Consider the following 25718-nt stretch of genomic DNA (forward strand, 5'->3'; position numbering starts at 1 on the left):
TCTTTTTCATGAAAGTATCTTATTTCTCCATCTATTTTGAAAGATAGTTTTGCAGGGTACATCAATCTGGGTTGGAGGCTGTTTTCTTTTAGGACTTGGAATATGTCACTCCAAGCTCTTGCCTTGATGGTTTGTGTTGAGAAGTCTGCTGTGATTCTGATGGGCTTCCCTTTGTATGTGTTTTGTTTCTTTTCTCTAACTGCTTGTAGAACTTTGTTCTTCTGTTGTGTTTCTGGAATCTTAACAATTACATGCCTATGTGTAGATTTCTTTTGATCAAGGCTATTTGGCGTCCTATATGCCTCACTTATCTGTATGTCAAGCTCTTTCCCCCTGCTTGGGAAGTTTTCTACCATTATTTCTGTGAAGAGTTTTTTATGTTATCTGCACTCTCTCCTGTTTCTTCATTGACTCCAATCAGTCTTATGTTATTCTTCTTTGCATCATCTAGAAGCTGCTGGATTGATTTCTTGTGTTCCCTTATAATTTTGAAGCAATTTTTCTTTTCCTGGTCATTAATTGCAATCTCATCTTCTGTATCTGAAATTCTGTCTTCACATTGGCTCATTCTGCTGTGTAGACTTTCAATGGATTTTTTCATGTCCTGGAAATCTATTTGCATCTGTTTTATGGATTCCATCTGTTTCCTATGTTGGGATTCCATCATGTTCCTCAGCTCCTCTCGAAATTTATTAATCATGTCTTGCACTAGGAGCACAAGTTCTCCTGTTATCTAAGAAATTATTTCTGATTCCATTTTTTCCATATCCACTGTTGTTTCCAGTTCAGGGAGTCCAGGTGGTTGAGTGTCAGATTGTTCAATCTCGTTTCCTTTTGGGGTTGCTGTAGGTGATCTGGAAGTCTGTTTTTGTGGCTTCTTTACATGTCTTCTCATTTCCATGGGGGCTGCTGTTGGTGTTCCTGCAGCTCACCTGCTCTGCCCTGGGAGTGGTGGAGTGGCAGCAGAGTTTAAGGAATATCTTAAGAAATTTCTGGGTTTTATATCTAGAATGCGTGTGTTTCTTTTAGATGATATCTTTGCTTTCATCTCATAAACAACATATTTTGTGTCTGATAAAATTTCAAGTTACATTTGGAACCATTCCCTGAAAGGACTCTAGGTCATCCCTTTGTATTAGTCTCCCTCTTGTCTCCACTTCAGGAACCCACCATTAGTTTTATGCTTTTATTTACCACTTACTTCTGACATGTTATTTGGTAATATGAATTCCTTGGCTCCTTTCTTTGAAGTAAAGTGAGGTATGAATAAACAAATAAGCTTCTAAATTATATTTATTCATTTTTCAAATCAGAATTGTGTATAACAGATTGCTTTAAATTCTTCAGGCTTAAAGAAATTATATACCAGTGGAATTGGGGGTAGAATGTGGGAAGTGAGAGAGAAGGAAGTGTCAAGGCTTATGCAACTATCTGAATGGTGCCTCTCTCTGAATTAGGGAAGGGAGGAAGAAGGCCAGATTTAGGAAGGCACTACCAATACAATTCTGATGTAAATAAAAATTACTATAGCTGACTGTTGTACAGACCCATGTGGTTACACAGCATTCTAATCCAAATAATAGCCATCATAGCAAACATTAATGCCATAATATAAAGTTTAAAAAGGTTATTTGTTTTTAACCACAAGACTTGTTGAGGGTCAGAATAATTTCATTTCCACTTTGGAGCTGAGGAAGCCAAGTTTCATAAGGAGAGAAGTTGGTCTTAGGTGTAGGGCTCCATTTTGGTGTGCCATGGTCTATGCCTGTATTATATTGCTCCTTTCATAACTGGAAACAGATTTGAGCTACAGTGTGGAGTGAGCTCCCTGGCTTTGTGAAATAAGAAAACAACCCTGAAAGTAAGCATCATTATAAATGTCCTCCATTATCTAAATTTGATTTCCTTGTGATCAAGGAAATTGATTTCTTTCTTTTTTCTTTTTCTTTTTTTTTTTTGTACCGGGGATCGAACTCAGATCCTTGTGCTTGCAGAGCAGGCAGCAGAACAACTGAGCTAAATCCCCGGCTCCTGTGATCATTTCTTATAAGCTTCTTTTCACAGTTCCCACCACTTCCGGCTTCCTGCCTTTGTTCAGTGTGAATTGTTCTTCAGTCCTCTGAGTAGGCGTTCAATCCAGTTACATCCAGTAGAAAGGTGACACCCTGAACATTTAATGGAATCCTGAATTTTATTTTATTTTATTTATTTTTAAATTTTATTTTATTGGTACATTTTAGGTATACAATATAATGGCATTCCTCATTGGAAATATGCACCTTTACATAATCTCTCTTGGTTCTTGTTTTTCCCCTTTCCCCTGCCCTCCCTTCAACCCCTCCATCCCTCCTTATTTACAAAGACTTTGCTTCCATTTTTTCATTTTCTCATATTAATTCCATTCCCTTCTTTCCTTTCCCCTACCCCTCCACTTCCCCTTCCCCTTTGCCCCTTTTCTTCCTATTTTACATTATCTGTTATACCTTTTAGTCCTTATTTATACTTTCAATTTCTCACATTAGAGAAACTATTCTGTATTTACCCATGTGTGTCATGTTTATTTCACTTAAGAGTATCACCTCAATGTGCATCCATTTAGCTATAAATGTCTCTAATTTCTCATTTTTTATGGCTGAGTACTACTCCATTTTATAAACAAACCACATTTTCTTTATTCAGTCTCCAGTTGATGGGCAGTTGGGCTGCATCCAAGTTTTAGCTATGACAAATTGTGCTGCTATGAACATGGGTGCACATATATCACTGTGGTATGAGTCTTTTGGAATCCTGAATTTTAAAAGCATCTTAAACAGAAATATTAAGATGACCTTCTGACACAATTTGCCTAAGTTTGAATAAGATACACAAAGCATGTGAAGGTATTACATTGCGATTGATTGATTGATTGATTGATTGATTGGTTAACATAACAATCTTTCTCACAGAGAATAGTAATTGATGACCAAGCCTTGAAAACACTGTCAGGTTTCTGGTTAGAGATGTTTATGAACATTTTCCAGTGTGATCTTTTGTATCTTATAGCAGAGAAGTGAAAAGAAATAATTGAGTTCAGGAGAAAGAGAAGGAGAGAAGGTTGTGTCAAAAACCATGAGACAGTTATACTTGGAGTCAATGGTCAATTCTGGGAAATCACATTTCCTAATTTCTCTTTCTTACTCACCTGGCTAGACCAAATGCTGAATGCAAATCCAGAGAAGTCTAATTAGAGATTTGTCAAAAGCCCCAAGAACACACACATTCTGATGAAAGGCCATGGTTACTGCAAGATGGCTGCTGCCACTGAGGCTCTTCCACAGTGCTTCCCATGTGGGAGCACTCTGACTCATAGAGAGGTTTGATACTCCACATTGGAGAAGCACATGATGGAGAAAACTGCAAGGGCTAATTCCTGTTTCTTGATCAAAAAAGACCAAAAAATATGGTGCTGACTTAGTTTCCAGACAGATTTTTCTGGAAATCTGTGACCTCCACAAATCTAAAAACAACAACAAAAATAGAAACATACATTTCTGAATCTTTGGGCCAGGCTTCCTGAGTCAGTTCTCTATTTTTCTTACCACCCAGATACTAAAGCATTTGGCGTACGTGGGATCTTAGTATTTCAGAGCTAGAAGGGAAGCTCTCCCACCCTGGTTTTATCTGTAGGCTGGATAAAAGTTTGGGATTTAGCAATAGGCTTTGCTAGCTCAGCTCGTGAAAATCACATTCTTTATCAACTCCCCAGATGGTTTAGATCATTAAAAACACAACAAAACAAAACAAAAGCCCTTCAGAGTGTACACTGTGAAGATATTCTCTAATTTCCAAGAAAAATAAATATATGTCGAATTTCTCACAGATTTCTCACACTTTCTCAGTATACAGCCTGAATTGTTGTGGGAATGGGAACTTAAAGCCACCGTTTTTGAAACTGCAGAGGCTTGCGCTGAATACTTAACTTCCAACAGCCCCTTTGCCTTTCCAGCTTGTCCATCAGCCCCCAGCTCTAAGTCACTGTTTATCTCTTGGGGCCCAGCAAAAACTGAAAAGTGCATGTCTTTATTCAATGAATTTGGGGCAACTGGTTCTCAATAAGCAACAAAAACAAAAAGGCTGTTTCAAGTCAAAGAGACCTCAAGAAACTATCCCACCATCTGCTGAGGAGAGAGAAATGAGCCTGTGGGCCAACAGCTCTTTACTGAATAGAAGAAATAGTATTGTAGTCTAAATTTTCTGCAACACTCTTTGGATCAACATATTATAATCGCAGCAAAGAGATGCAGCAAATAGATGCAGCCACACTTAATGGATAGTCAAAGGGCCAAAACACTGCTGGATTTGGATCATTTACTGTCGCTTGGAAGTAAAACTGGGGGTCTAAGGGGACTGGAGTTGGAGGGAGAAAGGGAGACCTTACACCAAGCTGGCATGCACCGGTGGATAAATGGCTGGCATTCGCAGCACTGCATTGCAGGGGAGCTTTTAGCAGTTTGCCTCTGCCAGCTGATGTCTCTGTGAACATCAGTGCCAAGAAGCCAAAAATGAAAGCAGGTGCAGGGGCAGAGGAACTGAATGTGGGGGGCAAAGAGGGGGGGTCCGCAACAGAACTTCTGTTGTTAAAAATTGGTTGCCTTCATTAAAACCTAAACAATGCCTCACTTTAACTCTGCGTAACATTTTAGCCCACTAGAGTCCTGCACACACACTTAAGACAAGCCTCTTACATTTATGCACTAGACTAAGAGTCTGTTTTTTGTTTGTCTCTCTCCAAAGCTGGGGATTGTCTGCAAGCCTGCTGAACTCCGACGAGAGCAGCTTTCCTTCCAAAGCCAGGAGCATCTGCTTCTGAAAATGCCCTTCCCCTCCCTCCCTCCCAGAGTGCCTCCTCTTCAGAAAGTCCCATTTCTGTACAAGCAGGGCCTGGGAACAGGGAATATTCCTGAACTCAGCATGTCTTCGTCCAGCACTGCAGCCAGCCAGTTCAGCTCTCTGAAATGCTACTTTCTGATGAGAAAACAGACGACGGGGTGCAGTGTCGCCTCCAATTTACATTTCCCTCAAAAGCTCTATGTTCCTCCAACATTGTTCCCCGAGCCCTCCACAAGTGACAGCAGAGAAAAAACAATGGAGTAAGCAAAAGAAAAAGGACTAAATGTAAACGTTCAGGATTGACAGAGGGAAGGAACTAAGGCTTGCCACAGGGCACACTAAAAATCAAAATAAAAGGGAAAGACATCTGCCCTTCTGTGGCCCTGCACGGCTGAGCCATTCCCAGCATGGACTTCATCAGTGGCCATCCTCCCACATGGAAAATGTGAAAGTCATCTTTCTCCGAGATAGGACACAATTACAAATTGTAGGCAGCCTTCTCATAACTACAGTAGGGGAAGAGCAAAGCCTGGCAAGAGGAAACTGCAGGCAATCTGCACTGGGTTGAAAATACTCTTCACTTTATTTTTTTCTAATGGACACTATTGCAATGGAAGGAATAGAAAGTATTTTGTGTTTACAGGCTTTTAGAGGATAAAGAAATGACAAAGTTCATCTATGAGTCAAATGCTCTGCAAGAACTAGAGAGAGCTCAGCCTACTAAAATTACAATCCCACAGCTTTGGGATCAAGAATTTTCATTATAATTTAGCATGATTGTGTGTAGTGAATCCTGGGGAATGATAATGGAAATCAGGTTTGTTCCATCACCTTCTGTTGGGTAGAGACAGGGAGACTACCCTGTCTTTCACCTCAGAGAGCTACTGACTTATCCACAGTAGATTTGGTGATTGTAAGCTTTAAAACTTAGAACAAAGTTTAAAGGCACAAAACAGAAACACAAATGGGGGTCAGATGCCAAAAGAGTAAGTGGACAAAAAAGAACAAAATTCATAAAGCAAGTAGAGTTTAGATTTTAGTCTGAATGAAATATTGAGTTTGGACCTCAGGACCCTGCAGAACTGAGACTTGGAATGCTCTCAACCAGGGATCTGGCAAAGCTAGGAAGAAGCATTCCAAAAAAAGAAGCAGTGATAGCTAATAATATAAAACATGGTTCCAGCTCAGAAATCAAAAACAGCAAAAAAAATTTAAAGGAAAACAATGTTCACATTTTAAAAGGTATTCTCAATATTGACGATTTAAGGAAAATTAACACAAATTTTGAAGGAAAACTGAAAAACTGTGTAGTAAATTTTTTGACATTTTTACTTATCACAATTTATCTTGATCAAATACTAAGGAGGTATACAAAGTTCATTTTGGCAATATTTATAATATTGAAAATAGAAAATTTGTTATTATCATAATATAACAGTAACAAAGAAAACTATGGTATATGCACAAATCATGCTATAAAACAATACTCTCTAACATAGGAAAGTGCTTACAATATGTGATTTTAATTATGAGTAAAACGTCCACTCTGAAATGCTCATAGCAGTTTTTCTATGTTCCAGGATTATAGGTAACTTTTTTTCTTATTTTTCCCCTTAATTTTTATTTTTTCAAAATGAAAACGTATGTATTTTGAGCTTTTTATTGAAGAGTATTCTTTTTATAAAAATGTGTATAAATAATACCCCTCAATAAATTTTAGGAAACTAAAGGCAACCAGAGAGCCTGCAACCACATCAAGAAGCCACATCCTGAATAATCCAGGAGTGTCATCCTTTCCCTTTCCGGGTTTCCTTCCTTCCCACAAAGGTAAACTATGCCAACATGTGACACTATGGCTTAGTTTTGCCTTTTGTGTACTTTAAATGAAGCAGTCATATACCACATAATCTTTTGTATCTGGTATCTTTCATTCAACATTGAAATATTTTGGTTAAACTAAAAACTGATAGGAAGTTAAGACACTTACATAAGGCAGTTCATTGTATCATGATTTTCTTTTGTTGACTTCAGGCCCTATTCTCAGCCACCTATGATTTGTGCTCTGATTACAGTATTGGACCTAGCAATGTCAAGATCTCTCACTTGCAAATGTTCTCTGAACTCTTACAACACCCATATCTTCTGTTACAACACCAATATCTTATATTGTTGCATCATATTTTAATTATATTGTCCATATGTAATTTGTTGTGTCTTGTTTATTTTAACTAATAGCTATTGAATGCTTTCTAGGTGCAGGGCACATTATGACTGGGAGATAACAATATCACCTCTTTTTATAGGTGTTGGAAAGCAGACTTAGAAGGTGAATGATTTCCCCTAGGTTAGAGAGTTACAAGGTGACAGATCCCAACTTGTGCCCAGAACCCCCATCTGCACCAGAACAAACCACCCTCTGGTGCCCTGCTTTCTTCATCTCTCATAGTTGATCTACTCACTGGACCCAAAGGCTCTAGAAAATAAAAACACTTGTCTACCTTTCTTTGGATTTCCCATCTTTGCCGGCAGTTTGCACTTACTAAGTACAGTAAGTGTATGATTACTAAACATAAGTGAGATGATCTTTAATTTTCTACTGCACAGCACTGCTTATAAATATTTTTCTTTGACAGAGCAGCATTATTCTGCCTTATATTGTTGGCCACCATCTAGGATTCTGATTTTAATATTATGTGGAGAAAATAAGTTTAATTACTAGACATAGCCAACAATGATAAGTAAAACAATAGATAAGGTGAACAGCACGCAGTGGTAAAGTTGGTGTATTTTATACAAACAATGGATCATTTGTAAACATCAATCATCCACTCCTATATGAAAAATAATTACAAAATAAATTAAAATAAAAGTTAAAAACTGTAGAAATAAAAATACGATTAAAAATAAATAGTATAGTACAAAGAAAGAATAACTCAATTTTTAGAACATTAACACATTTGAAAAAAGATAAAAAATATTCTTATTTGTCCTGCTGTAAGAATGAAAAGTATTTTTACAACTGTTCTCAAGCTTTAAATAGCGCCAGTATCTTGACAAGTGTCAAAATTGATCTCTTTTACATGTCTATGTTCAATAGAATAGGCAAATTCGTCAGTGTATTTTTATACATACTTGATCAAAGAACACATTTTATTAAATTTTAATACCAGAAAGTTTATTTCACATGAAGTAATTTTAAATAACATACATTTGCAGATATTGTAATATTACTCATGTCTTTTGGATTGATTCTATCAGCTCTTAAATGTTGTTATTGAATTAGTTTTAAATACACAAATTATTAACTTTCTGTTTAAGGATTTCCCTAACTCCTAGTATTCAACTCACTTGAATTCTGTAACTTTTAAAAAATAATCATTGTACTTTCATTCTCTATTGTACATGTGCTCTTGAAATACAGGAAAACACAGTACTATGAAGTTAGAGAAATGCGCCCAGCAATAATGAGACTCTTGAAATAATTTCCTGTAGAATGATGATTAATAAACACCTGCTAATTTAAGCTCTCAATAGGCAGTATTAAAAATCAACAATAAGCTCACGCAATAGTCTACAGTGTGCTCCCCCCAATTTCATGTGTTGAAATCCTAAACCTCTTATACCCCAGAATAAGACCAGAATTGGGTCACTAAAGGAGTAATTAAGTTTACTAGTGTAAGTCACTAGTTTATTAGGGTGAAGGCTAATCCAATATGATAGTGTCCCTATGAGAAGAAGATGAGGACACAGACAGACAAGAAAGTGTAGGAATGTGAAAATGGAGTATCGACAAGCCACAGAGAGGCCTCGGAAGAAATCGATGCGCCTGGGCTCATGCTGTGGGACTTCTACCTTCCAGAACTGGAGACAGTGAGCTTCTTTTGTTTAAACCACCCAGGCTCTGATACTTTGTTACAGAAGTCCTGGCAAACTAATTCATGCAGTCATTCTTTAGAACTTAGACCAATGAAACATCTTTTTTCTTGGAGAAGTTTTTATTACTGACATTATTTAGGGTTGTCATAACACGGCACTTTTAGTTGGTGTTATTGTTGTTTTTAAGTCTGTACAGATGAGGTCCCTGAGTCCCGTCCAGAGATGCTTCCTGTACTGAGAAGGGCTGCGGGCTGACTGCCCTTCTCGCCCTGTCCTGGGGAAGTGGGTGTTAAGTGGAGCAGACAGCAGCCGTCCAGAGGCCAGAGACAGGCAGCAGGCCACTCTGAGGCTGCGAGTTGCCAGAAAACAGCGATGGCCACAGATGTAAAAGTGTGATGGTTTTCAGCTCTTTTTCACAATAGTGTACTTTTTCACAGTAGTAGAATTTAATAAATCAGTTTCTTGGATTATAATTTTCCTTAGAAAAAACTTGGCCCACAATTCTATCTTGTACACTGTCTGTCATCTCAGTGAGGGACACTGTTGGATTCTGGGCTTTGGAGGACTAAAAGCAATGCTTATAACTCCCTCACACCCCAGCTGAAGAGTATGTTTCCCCAAGGTTTCCCTGACTCCTCACTGGGTGAATTGTGCTAATAAATGCTTCCACAGTACCATGTAGCCCTATTCAATAGTAATATTACCTCTACACGTATTTTAAAATTAATACCTGTCTCTGTTCTATTCTCTAAACTCCAGAAAGCCAAGAACGAAGTCTTTTGTGCTCAGAATAAACCTTGTGCCTAGCACAGTAGCACATGACATGAGGACTTAATAAATATCAGTTAATAAATACCCATGTAGCTTACTTTGTAGTAGTGGGAAAAAGTAAATATACCCTAAAAGCCCAGCCCCAAACAAAGGGTTCAGTAAATTATAGCTTACAGATACCATGATATAATTTCTCATTACCAGAAAGAATATAGTATGTTGTAGTCACATTTGCTTCTGCAAGTAGCAACCTGTCTTTAACCAATGAGAATGATGCCACCCCAAAGCAGAGACCAGAAGATCCAGGGGACTGAGATGGAGGAAAATCTCCATTATTACCATGTGGACTGTGGATGGAACTGTGCTTCAATTCCATTGAATTTCCTCCCTAGGTACAGCAAGAGACTGGAAAAATGTTCACCAAACTCTAACAGGCAATAATATTACTAGCAACTGGAAGATGGTGCCATCCTCTTATTATATTTATGTCCTTTTTATATTCTTGGAATGATTTTTATGACAAATACACATTTGTTACAGGTCTTCAAAATATAAGTAAAACTAGAGTTAACCAAATTTTTATTAAAAAATTAAAATCACAGTTGCAAGATGTGAATATATAAGAAATATAAGAATTTAAGTGTATTTATTGGAAAGAATTAGAAATAATATATGGACATAATATGGAGGTAAATTTAAATCAATACAAAAGACAAATCCTTTGTCATCCTATGATTAAGTAGCCCAGAGGCATTATTTATGTTGGCAACAATTATCAACCTCAATGCTTTATAGCAGAGACCCGGATAAAACAAAGTGTGACTGATATATCTATACAATGTAATAAAAAAAAGCTGTGAAAATGAATTAGCTACAGTTAGCTTTAGCCACATTGATAAATCTCACTAATATATTATTGAACAGTAAGAATAAGTTGCAAAAGAATACAGACCACATTGTATCATCTATATAAAGTTATGGAACATTTAGCATAATGTTATGCATTGTCTTTGGAGATGGATGGATTGATAGATAGAGATAGAACAAATTATTAAAAGATGCATAGGAATGGTGAATAGCAAATTTAGGGATTTAAAGTAAAGATAATCCTTCAAGAAAAAAGAAGAGTGGATTCATAGAATGATACACAGTGTATTAGGGGTTTTTTTGTTGCGGCAAAATACCTAAGAAAATCAAAGGAAGAAAGATTCATTTTGGCTCACAGTTTCAGAGGTTTCAGTCCATGGTCCCTTAGTTCCATTGTTTCTGGGCCCATGGTGAGGAAACTGTCATGGTGAGGAGCATGTAGTGGAACGACACAGCATATCTCCTGGCAGACAAGAGATGGAGAGAGAGACAGAAAAGAGAGTATCCCCAGTGGATACTTCTGTGATCCATTCTCTTCAGTTGGGCTCCATTTCCTAACAGCCCATTCTGCTATGAACTCATCAGTGGATAAATTCATTGATGAGATTAATGCCCTCATGATCCAATCACTTCCCAAAACTCCATCAACTTGTAACGAAGCCCTAGCACATGGCCATTGGGGGGATTTCCTGATCAAAACCACAACACACAGGTCTTGAATTATATTAGTTATTCTTTGCTTCTTATGCTAGGTTGTCTGTATGTACATAAATACCTTGCATGCATTTTATACTTCTCTGTATGTGTATAATATTTTATAATAATCATAGTAGAATCAATAGTAATGATAGCCTATTTAGCACTTATTGTAGGCCAAGCACTATGCTAACAATTTTACAATATTATCTTGTTTCTTATTCACAAAAGCCTTATCACATGGGGACTGTTGTTAACCTAATTTTACACGTAATAAATCAAAGGATGAGGAAGTCAGATAATGGTCTAAAATGATATTTGGTAAGTAAGGAACATTGCTGGGATTTGAGGCCTAGCGGTCTATGTGGTATGTAACAGGCAAAATCTGTGCACCATTCTTTTAGCCACTTACAGACATTCAGATGCCCTGAACTGATGTTGGAGTTTTGGCCCTATAACCTCATTGTGAACTGAAAATATCATCAATGGAAAATTCACTGAATACACCTAACCTAATGAACACTATACCTCAACCAGAGTACACTGTAGTGTGCCAGTTGTTTACCTGATTATTGCTGCCCAGCATTACAAATGAATATTGTATCACATATCACTTGCCTTGGAAAAAATGAAATTCCAAATCTGAAGAAGCAGCCAGGTATTATGGTGCACACAAGTAATCCCAGAACTTGGGTGGCTGAAGCAAGAGGATCACAAGTTCAAGGGTCAAGGCCACCTTGAGTTACATAGTAAGTTCCAGGGCATCCTGATTTATGGAGCAAGACTCTGCAAACAAAACAAAACAAAAAAACACCTTCGAAGAACAGTTCTACTGACTGCATCTCATTTTCACAGCCACAGTAAGTCAAAAAGTTCTAAGTTGAAGTCAAACCCTCATAAATTGGGGGCTACCTGGAAACATATGAAAGGGCCACATAAGGACTATTGGTGAGCTGTCTTATTTTTAATACGATGAGTCACTTGATGACATAATGTGTTCCTTAGGTTTGAAATGTAAATAGGTGACCAAAGCTTGGGTTCTCGTGAGTGGCATTACATTGCAGTGTACGGGATGTTGCAATACATAAATTGGAATTTCCTACCAACTACAAGTAACTGAATTTTTTTAATGTCAGAAAGTTTGTTTGGTGGGAAACACAAGAGCTTTTACTTTAATTGTGTTGAGTTTTGAAGTGAAAGTATGGCCAGAAAACAGGGATGATGGAATTCAGTTTGTATTACAGTTATGATTTTATCACCATAATAGTGTAAACACAGAAGTAGATGAGATAATCCAAGAAACATGTAGAAAGTAGAGTTCCAAAGGTTCACATCTGGAGGGAAGAAGAGACTATTTTTGTATGTCCATCTGTCTGTCTGTATTCCTCTACATACGCCACTTACACACATCCTTACATATGTAAGCACATGCAAATGCATTTTTTCTTCACATTAATATCAACAATTCTCTTCCTCATTTTCATACATTTGAAAGCAATTCTTAAATACGTAACAAGAGATGAAGAAATTACCCTTTGTGTATTAACTACATTCAGTCTCTGTCCTGGAATGCTTATTTACCCCTCTACTCTATTTGTATTGAAATCTAAAGATTTCACACACACACACACACACACACACACACACACACTTACTTCTCATATGTCCTCTGCACCCTTAAAGAAATAACTATTTCACAATGGCAAATATTTCATATTTCAGCCTCTATAATTGTCAAATAAACAGCATACTTAGTACCAAAATAATAATTTTCAGAAAAAAATTTAAAATATGGTACTTGAAAAAGAGAAGATACAGAAGGAAAGTGAGAAAGAAGAAAAGCTAAAGTTCATTGAGCTTACCAGCCTCCTAGGATACACACAGAAGTATAGAATCCTTTTGGGAATTTAACTGTTCATTATTATCCTTCCTTTTGATTGAGTAGTTGAGCTTCAGAGATATTAAATACGTTTCCCTAAAATCACACAGGATACCAACATAGATATGTCTTGGCTCGAGATCCATATAATTTTATTTATGTACAAATGAAAAATGCAAAATCCACCCAAAGAAATGTATACACACTTCAGCACTTCTCCATACTAATAAATGTCTGGAAGCCAATGACAACCACTTTGAGCACCTCTTGTAATTGTAGAGGCCAAAGCTAACTTGAATTAATCTCATGATGTCTCGATAAATTTAGTATTAAAATATTTAAACAAGTTTTTCTTTTCCTGATGTGTGCATTTTTTGGCAGACTCTATTACAGAACTTTATCCATCCAGAGATCATTTTATTCCTTCATATTTAATCAGTTACATCTTCAGTCAAGTCAAAACTATTACCAGTGATCAATAGATTTCTAATACCTGATCATACTTGATAGGAAAAAATAAATTTGTGGTCACAACTCTACCATTAGTCTTTGCATATATTTCCTTTTTTAATGCTTAATATAGTACTTGGAATCGCTGTATTGTGCATTTTCAAAATGCAAATTTATTTTATCTGTAAATATGATTGTAATTTGACTTTATGCAAGTTATTTTCTCTTTCATCAACTATAATTCCATTCTATTACACTTTTTGCTGATTACTGCCTTGTGAGGATTAAAGGAAAAGTAAGTCCTACTCTTAATTGTGATTTGCTCTAAATGAGACTGCTGAAGGCCTATGGGGAGGAGTTCTTGTTCCCTGTTAAGCTCTCCACTCTTTTTTTTTGGTACCAGGGATCGAACTCAGGACCTTGTACTTGCAAGGCAGGTGCCAGAACCACTAAGCTAAATCCCTGGCCCTAAGCTCTGCACTCTTTATTAACCCCTCTTGCCACTGGTGACATACTCTCAACTCTTCCTTTCTTTCCACTTGCAATCAGAAAGTAAAGAAAGAAGGCACACATGAAATAACATGAATTTGATAACAAAAGGTCTCATTAATTATAATGTTAGCTAACATTATGACACTTCATTCTCAAAACATCTCTATAAGGTTGATGCTGTTATTATCACCATTTATTACTGTCATTTAACATATGACAAATTATGTTGATGAAGCCACTGATGCTGAGTAGGAAAACTGACTGAACATGGGGAATATACAACCCCTGACTAGTCTCAACATGGGAACCCTAGTGCTTCTCCGTATCACCTGCTCTCTGACATCCCATTTGATAGGAAGGGGAGAAGGGCAGCTGGTCAGATTGGGTTGGGCTAGCACTACTCACCAACTCTCATCCTCTACATCCATTAACTTGTTAAGAGCCAACCTCTCTGCATCAAAATAATGTTTCTGTTGCCTCATTGTTTCCTTGGTAACCCCTTAAGTAGCATTTAGGCTATTCACGTGATATCATCAGTCCCATGTAGCCATAAAACCTTCCACCATGTTGTTGCTAACATCACCACTGCCTTTTGGTCTGTCCTTTTAAATGTTGTTACTACCAACATAAAGTCCCTTCAAAAAAGGTAATTCGCACAAGGCATTGCACCATGAGAATCATCTCTCATGACAGTGCTTGACAGAAGCATATATCCCCTTTACTGAATGGCACAAAATTGCCTCACACCAAAACTATGGGTAACTGCTCTGGAATGGATTTGCATTCAGTGCCACCTCAGTCTTTTGAAGTTGATATAAAAATTCCATGAGCAGGGTGCCTTACAGCAACAGAAATTTATCCTCCACAGTTTGGAGGCTGAGAAGTCTAAGATCAAATCAAGGTGTAGAAGATTCGGCATTTTCTGATTCATGGACAACACCTTCTCACTGTGTCCCCACTGGGTGTGAGGGAGAGGGGAAGCTCTTTGAGTCTCTCTTTAAAGGACGCTAATCCTATTCAGGAAGGCTCTACCCTTATGACCCTATCATCTCTCAAAGGCCTCACCTCCTATTAGCCTTGAAAGGTAGGGTTTCAACATGAATGTCAGGAAAACAAAAATTTAGAGCATAGAGAGTACTGTGTGCCAATCTGGACCTGGGAACTTCATTTCTCTCTTTCTCCAGGAGCAAGTGAGGTTTGTTTCTCCAGATTGCAGAAACTGTCTCCTTCCATGTGTCATTTCTCAGGGACATTTATTTCCTTTTCAGATCTAAGACCTCCTAGAAATGTCATATTCAGTCAGAAGACTTGGCATCCTTTTAGGAAAGCTCTGACTTTCCCTGATAACTTGCAATGTCAAAGTTAACTCAAATGTAGTGTTAAAAAGAGAAAGAAAATGATTCTTCCCATGCTCCCTTTTTCTTTTCTCAGAGTCAAGCCCATCCTTCCAGAATTAGGTCTAGACCAGGCAGGAATAGGCCCTGGAGAGAAAGATCGAGTGTGTCGGTAAGAACAACACCTGGCAGCCTCAGATTCTGCAGAACTGATTGCAAAAAATCACAAAGCACTACAAAGCAGAGAGGAAGGACTATCCACTGATGATTTGCCTCTTTCCGTTTGCCCATGGTGTTTCCCTTCAGAATCAGAGTCAAATCACAAAATGCCTACCAAAATTTTTATCTGGAAAAGTTTTATGAATATTCCAGCCTTCTGGTACCTGGAGAGAGTCATCACCCCCCTGACACAAGCTATGGACTAGTTTCTGGCAAAGTCTGCCTAACATCCCTAGAGGAAAATCAGATGTCAAGGGTCTTGGTTTTAAAGCTAAAGAAATTGGTCTTAACCATCAGGAGTATAAGTACTATGTCCATATTAAAATTACTATCGAATACCAATTTAAAAACTATGACTAAACAAAAATACAATTTAGAATGACTGGAAGAAATGTAAATACCTAGATACACATTGCAGTTGCTCAGAGTGAATGAAGTGTTTTTATTCATTCTTGCCTAATACGTAGTTCTACTTTCCAGACCTAAATAAAACCCAATGTGACCACCTTGCTAACATCAAAAATTGTCTGGCCTGTTAACAATGGCAGAGCTCCAAGCTTGTGGACAGCACAGCCCTTTCAGACTGTTCCCAACACTTAGGTGCCAAGAAACCTTTAATTAGCTACTTATCCTAATGACTCTAAATAGAAACTTATCTGTCCATGCATCCTCATAGCCCAAAGGACTCAAAGTCCTTGCACCACACCCTTAGTGAGACCGTCTCTGTAAGCTTGTTTATTACTTCTGTGGCTAGAAGAGGAAAATAAAGGAAAGCAGGAGAAGCCACAAGTCTGGCTCGTGTAAAACCCCATCACCAGGGCCTCATTTATACTGAAATGATTTGTTCCACAATCTAAACCAGACTCTGCTCTTTTCAACTTAAATTAGGCCAACTTTCTTTTTTTTTTTTTTTTTCAGGGAACAAAAACACTTTTAAAAGCCAATTTTCATAATGCATAGTACGTTTTAAAAAAAACAATTACACAGTAGTGTCTTCAGGCTTATGTGTGCTGCATAATGTGAAGAAATTAGAAAGAGTTCTAGGCAGACTGGGAGGAAGTAAGGAGGAGGAGGAAGAGAAGGAAAAGGAGGAGAGAAGGAGAAGGACAAATAAACCAATAAACAAAAGTACAAAACTGTCAGCTGCCTTGGCCACAGCTAGGTTCACTGTGCCAAGTAAAGCAGAGGAACGCCACACCTGGGGGCCGAGCTGGTAGGAAATAACAGATTCCTTTATGCAGGATATTATAAAGTTCTGAAACGATGTGTATTTCATGGGATTTGAAGTATGTTTGAAAACCCCTAAGCAACATAAATGTAAAGCATAAATGGAAATAACCCTAAAAGATATGTAAAATTTACAATTAATAATGAAAATACACTATTTATGCACCTGCTCTAACCCTACTTGTTGAGGAATAACAGTAATAGGTTCTCAGAAGTGCTTTTCAAAATCACTGATTCAAGCAAAGTTTATTAAATGAAACCATGGAAATAGGACTTACATCACTAGTCTTTAAATTTTTTCCCTTTTTAATATTATCTGAAAACATTGATCCACTCTTGAAATTCTATGAATGGTAAAGGGAAGAGAAACATTCTATTCACTGTGATCTTTCAACTGAAATCATTTATGTCCTGCTATCAATGCATCAGGATTAAACTGCATTCTCTACTCGAGATGCTCCCACCCTTTTTTCCCTTTTAAGTCCTTTTGTAGAAGTCTAATAGTTGTCAAAACTATGTTTCTGACAGTTCTTTTCCACTTTACTGGTTGACTTTACATAAATAGTACCAAACATGAAGATAGAAGTGGAAAAATGTAAGAATACACTCAATTTAAACAAAAGACTTGGCTTCTTAAAAATGCTTTTTTATGTTTGATGTTAGGTTGATAAGTTATAGGAAAAATTTTTGTCTGTTTAGTGGAGGCAAAGATAATAGACTAAAATTAATTATTTATGCATTCATATTTATTCTATGTGCAGAGTTTTTAGAAAAACTGAAGAATAATGTATCCACAGCCTTCTTCTATATATGCAAAAGTGCCTATGTTTCAAGTTATTGTATTTTTTATTTCATATCACCATTAGCTAATTATTATAATTTTATGACATGTATTAAATCATCTTTTCAATGTACTGAGATTTCTTTCTTAAAAGCTCATGAAATCTCCAAATTTCTACATTCTTCTGTGATGCACTAAGAAAATGGAAGTATGATTTCTCCTCCTGGAGAAAATGAATAATCAATCTCCAGCCAGGATCTGCACTTCCCTTTGCTGTCAAGGAAGCATTCTTGTGTCCTAGGGGCGGGAGGGATCCATTCCTATTGTCCAAACTTTCTTCAAATTATAACTACCATTCATATCAATTAGTCCACATGTATTTTGATCAAGTATGATAGCATCCAGTATAAAAGCTCCTTTGCCTGTGTACTTCGAAGATGTATACATTTCCATTACCAAGTCCCTTTAATTTTATGGAGGCTCTGTTTCTTAGAATTTTTAAACTTTCTCTTTTGTTTGAGGCTGATTCCTCATATATGAAGATGCTAATAACATCTTACACAGCAATAATTTTACCTATTTAATAGACCTCAAAAATAAATAGTTATTCCTTTTCTGGGGCTGGGGATTTAGCTCAGAGCTTCTGCTGCCGGCTCCACAAGTTTAAGGGCCTGAGTTCGATCCCCGGTACCAAAAAAATTTAAAAAATTAAAAATAAATAAATAGTTATTCCTTTTCTGTTGATTATTTATGTTTTCATAAAAAGGCTTTCTCCAAAGAACATCATCAAAACATAAAATGTATTGCCTGCACTGTGGCATTAATTAAAACCTCAGCAGAGAAGCTTAGAGACATAAGAAATTCCACAAGAAAAACTAAGATGAGTGGGGGTGGGGAGTGAGCTATTGTATAACCAAATAGGAAATCTGCTCACATGAGGGAATGCAAACAGGATGTATAAATTGCATAGCCAAAGTCTTCTGTTAGCCAAGACGTATAAAATTAGAATTATCTTTTCACCTGGTAAGCTTCCAAAAGGAAATAAATAATGTTATTCAGAATTGTTTCCTTAATGAAAGAAGCAACTGAAGTCAAAAGGTTACATAACTTTTCCCTGAACATAAATGACACTGTATCAGGATAACTTTCGCAAAATATAGAATTTTTTTTACATTTTGAGACTATGAGCTAAAATTCTCTTAAATAGTCTAACTCTTATTTCTTCATTTCCCAATAACTTGTAATGAAGTAAGTACAGTTATGAAGTAGAACAAAGAAAACATTGTAGGTAAAAATAACATCTATCTCTACTTAAACATCATGTGTTATATTTGAGTATCCCTTTAGCATCTATGAATTTTTCTAAATTATTAATTCTCCAGCTATTTTCATTGTCAAAATATAAATAATCACTTTAAGAAAATTTCAATTTGCTTACTTTCATAGATGTCAAGAAACAATATGCAACAGAATATAATTGGAAATATATATTTTTAAATCTGTTTGAGTGCTATTGGTTTGTTTCTCATCTATGAAAGGGAAGGTAAACACATAAAACCTAAGGTGATTTTCAGGTGAGGAATTCTATAATGAATACTTATACATGGCTATTAACAATACTAAAGAAAATTTAGGTACTGACAAAAAACTACTTTCAAAAATGGCTTTAAATATGAGCCACAGGCAAGAGAGTTGGACAATGACCACACCTTCTGTCCTCTGCCAAAGACGAGGAAAGAGGAGAGAAATTTAACTGAAGTGATAATTTCCTCTTACAAAGCAATAGTAGTAACAATACAACAGAGCAGAGCTGACATTTATTAATTGCTTACTATCAAGCCAGGCACCCTGAAGCACTCTGGTATGTGAGGATGAGCTACAGAGTCAGCTTGTAGTACAGTGAAGCTGCTTGAGCGGTAAAGACAAATCTCATGCAGTTATGATGAACACCATGCTAGAGATAATTACATTGTCGCAGGCTGAGAAAGATCCACAGAATAGAGGATAAATCAGCACAATCTTTAGGAAGGTGCCACAAGATAGAGGACAATTTGTACCAAATCTATTGGAGGAAATGTTCCACTTTCAATTTTCTTTGGCATTGTCTTGGACTTTGGTGTCTTCTGTCTTTCACGTGAATTGTAGCATCAACTGTTCAAAGTTCCTGAAACTCCTCTCAAAATAAGATATTGAATTTATCTTTAGCATTTCAGCTTTCTATTCATGACAACAGATTTTCTTTTTATTTTAGTCTTATCTGGGTCCTTTCACATAATTTAAGTTTTTCTATACTAAAAGGTCATATTTGAAACAATTTACTAAAGTTACTAAAGGTTTTTAAAGTACTATTTACCTTTTATATTGAAACTATGGGAACTTTGAAGAATTTTAAACATTTGATCTCATAGTCTGTCAGTAGATTATCTGACTCTCTATAAATTAATCTCATCATTACTTTTAATTAATGCTATTTTTTTATCCTTCTTTTATGTTTTTTTTTTTTTTATTTCTTTTGGTACCGGGGATCGAACTCGGGTCCTTGTGCTTTCAAGGCAGGCACCAGAACCCCTGAGCTATATCCCCAGCCCTAACCTTATTTTAGAGTCACTATAGATATTTGTTTTTGATTTTTCTTTTACTAATTTGTCTAGGGCTCTGAAATAATTCTGAATACATGTAATTATGATGAACACATTTATCTAGTTTACTGAAGAGAAAAACCTGCAAATCTTTCTCCATTAAATTTGCTATTTGAATTTTTTTGGTGCATGGCACATGGATGTCAAATTTTGGTCATATTCCTTTTTTTCCTAATGTTTAATTTAAAGTAAATATATCTAAAGATGTACAGTTAAATTTTTTAAAAAATAAAAATGTTGCAAACACTTATATAAATACCATAAGGAAACCCGAAAAAGACAGTTTTTTAATAGCCCCCAAATTCTCTTCTCCAATCACATTATATTCACTAACCAAAACCTGTAAAAATCAAAAAAAAAAAAAAAAAACCTGAGAAAATAACCCCTGCTATTTTGGGTCAGCAGTTATTTCTTAGACATGACAACGAAAACATGGTCTAAAAGAAAACAAATAAATTTGATTAAGAATTTCAGTTGTTCATTAAGATAAAGGAAATGAAAAGCCATGAACTGGAAGAATGTATTTATAGATTCCATATACGATAAAGGATTTCTTTAGAAAATATAAAGAACCTTTAAAACACACTACCAAAGAAAAGACAATTACAAACATTTGACCCTAAAAGATATGAGTGGCAATTAGATACCGGAAAACATTAGAAAAGCTAACCAATAAGTAAATGCAAATTAAAGCCACAATGAGCTACTGCTACATACATATTTGAGTGGATAATTTTTTTAAAATACCTACTGTACAACTGCTGGCAAGAATGCAGAGCTTTCATACACTGTTAGTGGAGTGCAACATGGTACAGACACTTTGAGAAACAATTTGACAGTTCCTTAAAAAGTTCATGATACATTTATTATACAAATCTGCAATCCCCTCCCAGGTATTTACTCCAGTGAAATAGAAACTTGTGTTCGTACGCAAACTATATGTGAATATTTGTAATGGTTTTGTTTGTAATTGTCCAAAACTGGAAAAAATCCAAATGTCTCAATTAGGTACTCATTAAATAAACTCTAGTATATTTATCCAACAGAATACAACAGAATAAAAAGGAATGAACTAATATATAATAGCATGGATGAATTCCAAGTAAGTGAAAGAAGTCAGACTGAAGAGTTCATCCTATGTACAGTAATTCTCTCTATGTGACTTTGTGGAAAAGCCATAATTATATGGGCATAAAACAGATGAGTGATTGTGATCCAAGTGAAAAAGCTTAAATTGGGATACATGACAGAGGAGAGGGGTGTTGGAATTGTACAGTACATTGTGACTGTTTTGAGAGACCTATAGGTATTTGTCAAACTTGCAGTTTAGTACAGTATAAAAAAGTGAATTTTGCTGTATTTGATTTATATATTAATAAAATAATGAAAGAGCCAACTTCATCTGATTTTAATGTAATGTGAAAGTTTATATATAGTAAAGTTTACTTTAGTTATTGTTCATATGATGCATCTTTGTCCTTATGGTTAAAGAACATTTCTTTCATTTGGTTTTTTAAAAATTAATTTTATTGGTACATTTTAGATATATATAATGATCACTTTCATCATAGGGAAACATGATGTATCTTGATTCTTCTTTCCTTCCCCTTCCTTTCCTCTCCCTTCAACCGCTCTTCCCCTCCTTATTTACAAAAGCTTTGTTTGAATTTTTTCTTTCTATTCTCTTTTTTCCTTTTCCCTTCCTTTCCCCCTACAAGAACATTTCTTCTAAACAAGACTCTTTTTTTTTAAATTCAGCCTTATTATCTTTTTTATTTGTGGTGATTATCTATTTTAACTTAATGTATTTACTGATCCAGTCAGTGTAATTCTGATTGTTTTCCATTTGACTTATGTTTGTACTGGAGACTGAGATCAGGACTTTCAGACAGAGCTATATCCCTAATCCTTTTTAAAATTTTTAAATTTCGACACCTGTTCCTGCTAAGTTGTCCAGGCTGGGCTTAACTTGTTGTCATCCTGTCAGCCTCCCACTGTTATGTCTGTGTATTTTCAATTGTTAGTCTACAAATTACAGTATGCATCCTTGGCATACTGTACTCTGCTTTAGATATCATTTTATTAATATTTGAGGGTTTGGGTATATAAATATTATTTGTATTCAGACTTTTCATAAATATGCAAAAATCAAATTCCACAGTTGCTTAATTTAGATGTCTAAGGCATATCAATATTTTTATTAGTTTATGTTTGCAATTTGTAATAATTATATTTATCTTGCTAATGTGGTACATACACATATTTCATCTTAATCATTTTTACTTCCTCTCTCCTCCCTCCCTCCTATCTCCCTTCATCCTCTATTTGAATGCAATAAATTTAAAATTGAGTATTTCCATTTCCCTCCCCTTTGTGGTACTGATGACATATATTTTACTCTTGCATTAATTCTCATAAAATATTATTTTTGTTTTAAATTGTTAACATTCATTTATATTTATCCACATGCTTTTCTATCCATTATTTTTTTCCTTCCTGCAGTTGTTATTTGGGATTATTTTTCCTTCCTAAAGAATGTCCTTTTCAGAGATACAACTAATTCATTCAATTTTTGTTTCAAAGTGTTTTTCTTTCTGAATGGTACTTTCTACTGCATATGGCATTCTTGGTTGGCAGAGTTGTTTTGATATTAGCATATTAATTTTTTCTTAAATGTATCACTTACACATTTTTCTCTTGAAAGCTGACTTAGTCTTATTATTCCTTTGAAGGTAATGTAACATTTTCTTCTTCTTGCTTTAATATTTTCTTTGATTTCCATTTTAGTATTTTGATAATGATATGCCAAAGTGTGCTTTTTCTATTTATTTATTTATTTATTTATTTATTTATTTATTTATTTATTTTTGTCTGGGGTTTCCTAAGATTTGTGAATCCCCTCTGGTACTTTTCATCTGCATAGAAATAATTTTGTCACAATTTTGTGACAAAGTATTTATCCCACTGTCTCTCTCCTGTTGTTTATTAACTCTTTCAGGTGTAACTTAGGTCTTTTTTACTATTTATACTGTATTTTAGTTCTTTGTTCTCTTTTTTCACTCATTTTTCTTTTGTGCTTCAGTTTTTTTAATTGAACTATCTTCCTTTTTTACTAATCTTGCTTTCTGTGCTGAGTCATCTATTAAAGCCTTCAAATGAGTTCTAAATTTAAAACTGTATTTCCTAGTCCTAGATTGTGTTTTTGAATTTTTAAATTATCCAAATAATCATTTGAACAAAATTGATTTTTCAGCTTTTCTGTGCTTCTCTTAAAAACATTAATCATACTTATTTTAAGTCCCTGTCTGCTAACCCCAATTTATTAATCATCCTAAGTTCTGCTTTTGCTATCTATTTTTTCTCTTCATTTTTATTCTTCTGATCCTGTTTTTGTCATTCATTTAAATTTTTGACCAGATGCTCCATATTATAAATGAAAATTTTAGAGAATATGGCTGAAGACATCTTCCTCTAAAAAGAATTAACTTTTCTTATGGCAAGAAAATACGAAATGCATGGAATATATTGATTTTTGCTGAGAATTTGTGAGGTTTGGTCTATTTTAATTTTTGCCTTATTCTTAGGGTATAATCCTCATTCCTAAAGTATGATAATTATTTTAAGAGCATGACAGTGCATTCGGTCTCAACTAAAAGCCCAGGCTGTACAAATGCATGTTAGATCCCTTTACTGTTTACTCCATTTCCTATTCTCTGTATTCTTTTTCATTGATTTAAGAGTTCATTAATTTAAGATTTTTAATCATAGCAGAATTTGCATATTAAGTGCTGTCTTGTTAATACAAATGAATGTTGCGTTCCTACTGAAGTTCCTAGCTGCCTATATACAATTTCCTTGGACTCTTCATAGGTACATGGATAGTGAAGAAGCTGGCTACAGCTTGAAGTGAATTTAAATACAGATGTTTAGACTTTGTCTCTATGTGCCCTGCTCTCTAGGATTTTGTTCCTAGGGTCTCACCCATTTTGTCATCCTCACATTCTTACTTCTGTATTTTCAGTCCAGGAAAACTGCCACTTTCTGTTTAAAGCCTAAAACTTTCTCTGTGCTTGGTTTGGTAAATGCCATTAAAAAAAATGAGAGGAAACAGCATTTACCTTATGTAAATCTGTTCTCTTAAGGATCATAGTCTCCTAAAGCATGCTTGTGTTTGTTCATCGATGCCTTCAGATGTTTATATATATATATATGTGTGTGTGTGTGTGTGTGTGTGTGTGTGTGTGTAATTTTCATGGTAATTTTTTGAGGAAAAATTAAAGCAATACTAAATCCTGGTTAGAACTGGAAATCTGTAGGAATTTTTCCTCTTTGAATCTCAAGATTAAAAGAGAAAGAAAGAAAGAGAGAGAGAGAGGAAGGAAGGAAGGAAGGAAGGAAGGAAGGAGAGGGGGGCGCTTAAATTGGCTGCTTTGGGAGACTGAAATTATCCATGATTTTTGCACAAACCCAGGGCTTCTGCTACTTTTAGAAACTTTGATTCATGGGGATGTTTCCAAGATCTTTACATTTTCCTCACATTTTCACTAGTGATTGGTTTAATGACCATGAGCGTGTGTCATCTATGTCATGAGAAGAAAAATCCAAGCTATTTCCACTTTGAAGAAAAGAAATTCAAAGTAACACAACAAAGGAGCAGCAAGCAGAACTATGTAGCTGAAGCAGATGAGCCCCGCGGAAACCTGGCTCGGCGAGGCAGCCTTCATGCTTTGCTGTGTTCCCCAAGGGACTGTGGAGGCCCTGGCGGAGCTGGCACAGCCCTCCCTGTCTCGCCTGCCTCAGACCCTGCAGGACACTCCGCTGGCGCCTGCTTCAGTCTGGTTACAGGGCCTCCGGGAGTAACGGGCCCTCGAAGTCATGTAGCCGTGAGTGAGTCAGAGCTGCACCTTTCCAGTGGCGCCTTCCCTTCTGACTCCCACCCTCACCGGCCTGCCCTTCCTCTGAACTCGCTGTACCACGTCCCTGGAGATTTGCTTTCTAATTATTAAAAAGTAATATGGCTAATGAACACAATTTATTAGGTTCTTACTGGATTTCAGGGATACCTTATACCCGCTCTAAATGAACACAGTGTGAACATGGCTTCACTTATTTTTAAAAACAACTCCATGGGGTTAAGCAATTTTTTTTTTTCAGTTTAAGGTGAAACAAGAGAAGCTCATGAATAACTTGTCCAAGATCACCCAGTTTATTCACTCATCAGGAAATATTTATTTAGCACCTGTATCTCAGTCTCGAAGTGCCCGAAATACATATTTTTTAACCCTCATCAAATTTCTGGAAGTAGGTATTATGATCCCAACTTTTAAAGATTCTCCACAAAAGGAGCCTAAGAAGTAAAGATATTTAGCAACTTGCCTAAGGTCGTGCATGTATAAGGAACCCAGATCTGACCTTCCCAAAGTTCCATGTTCTAAACCACTCCTTAACCTGACTTGTCTCTCTCTTCATAATTATTAAAGATCTAGACCAAAGTTTTATAGAGTAGGTCCCCACACTGCCCAACACACTGGATACAAAGAAATCCGAGGATACAAGAAGTGTGCCTAACATATGTTTATAATTAGTGATCAGAGATACCCAGGGGAGATAATGTAGTG

This window comes from Heterocephalus glaber, unplaced genomic scaffold (genome assembly GCF_053883595.1).
Source record: "Heterocephalus glaber isolate CG9 unplaced genomic scaffold, H.glaber_assembly_v1.0 deba00001481, whole genome shotgun sequence".
Taxonomy (NCBI): Eukaryota; Metazoa; Chordata; class Mammalia; order Rodentia; family Bathyergidae; genus Heterocephalus; species Heterocephalus glaber.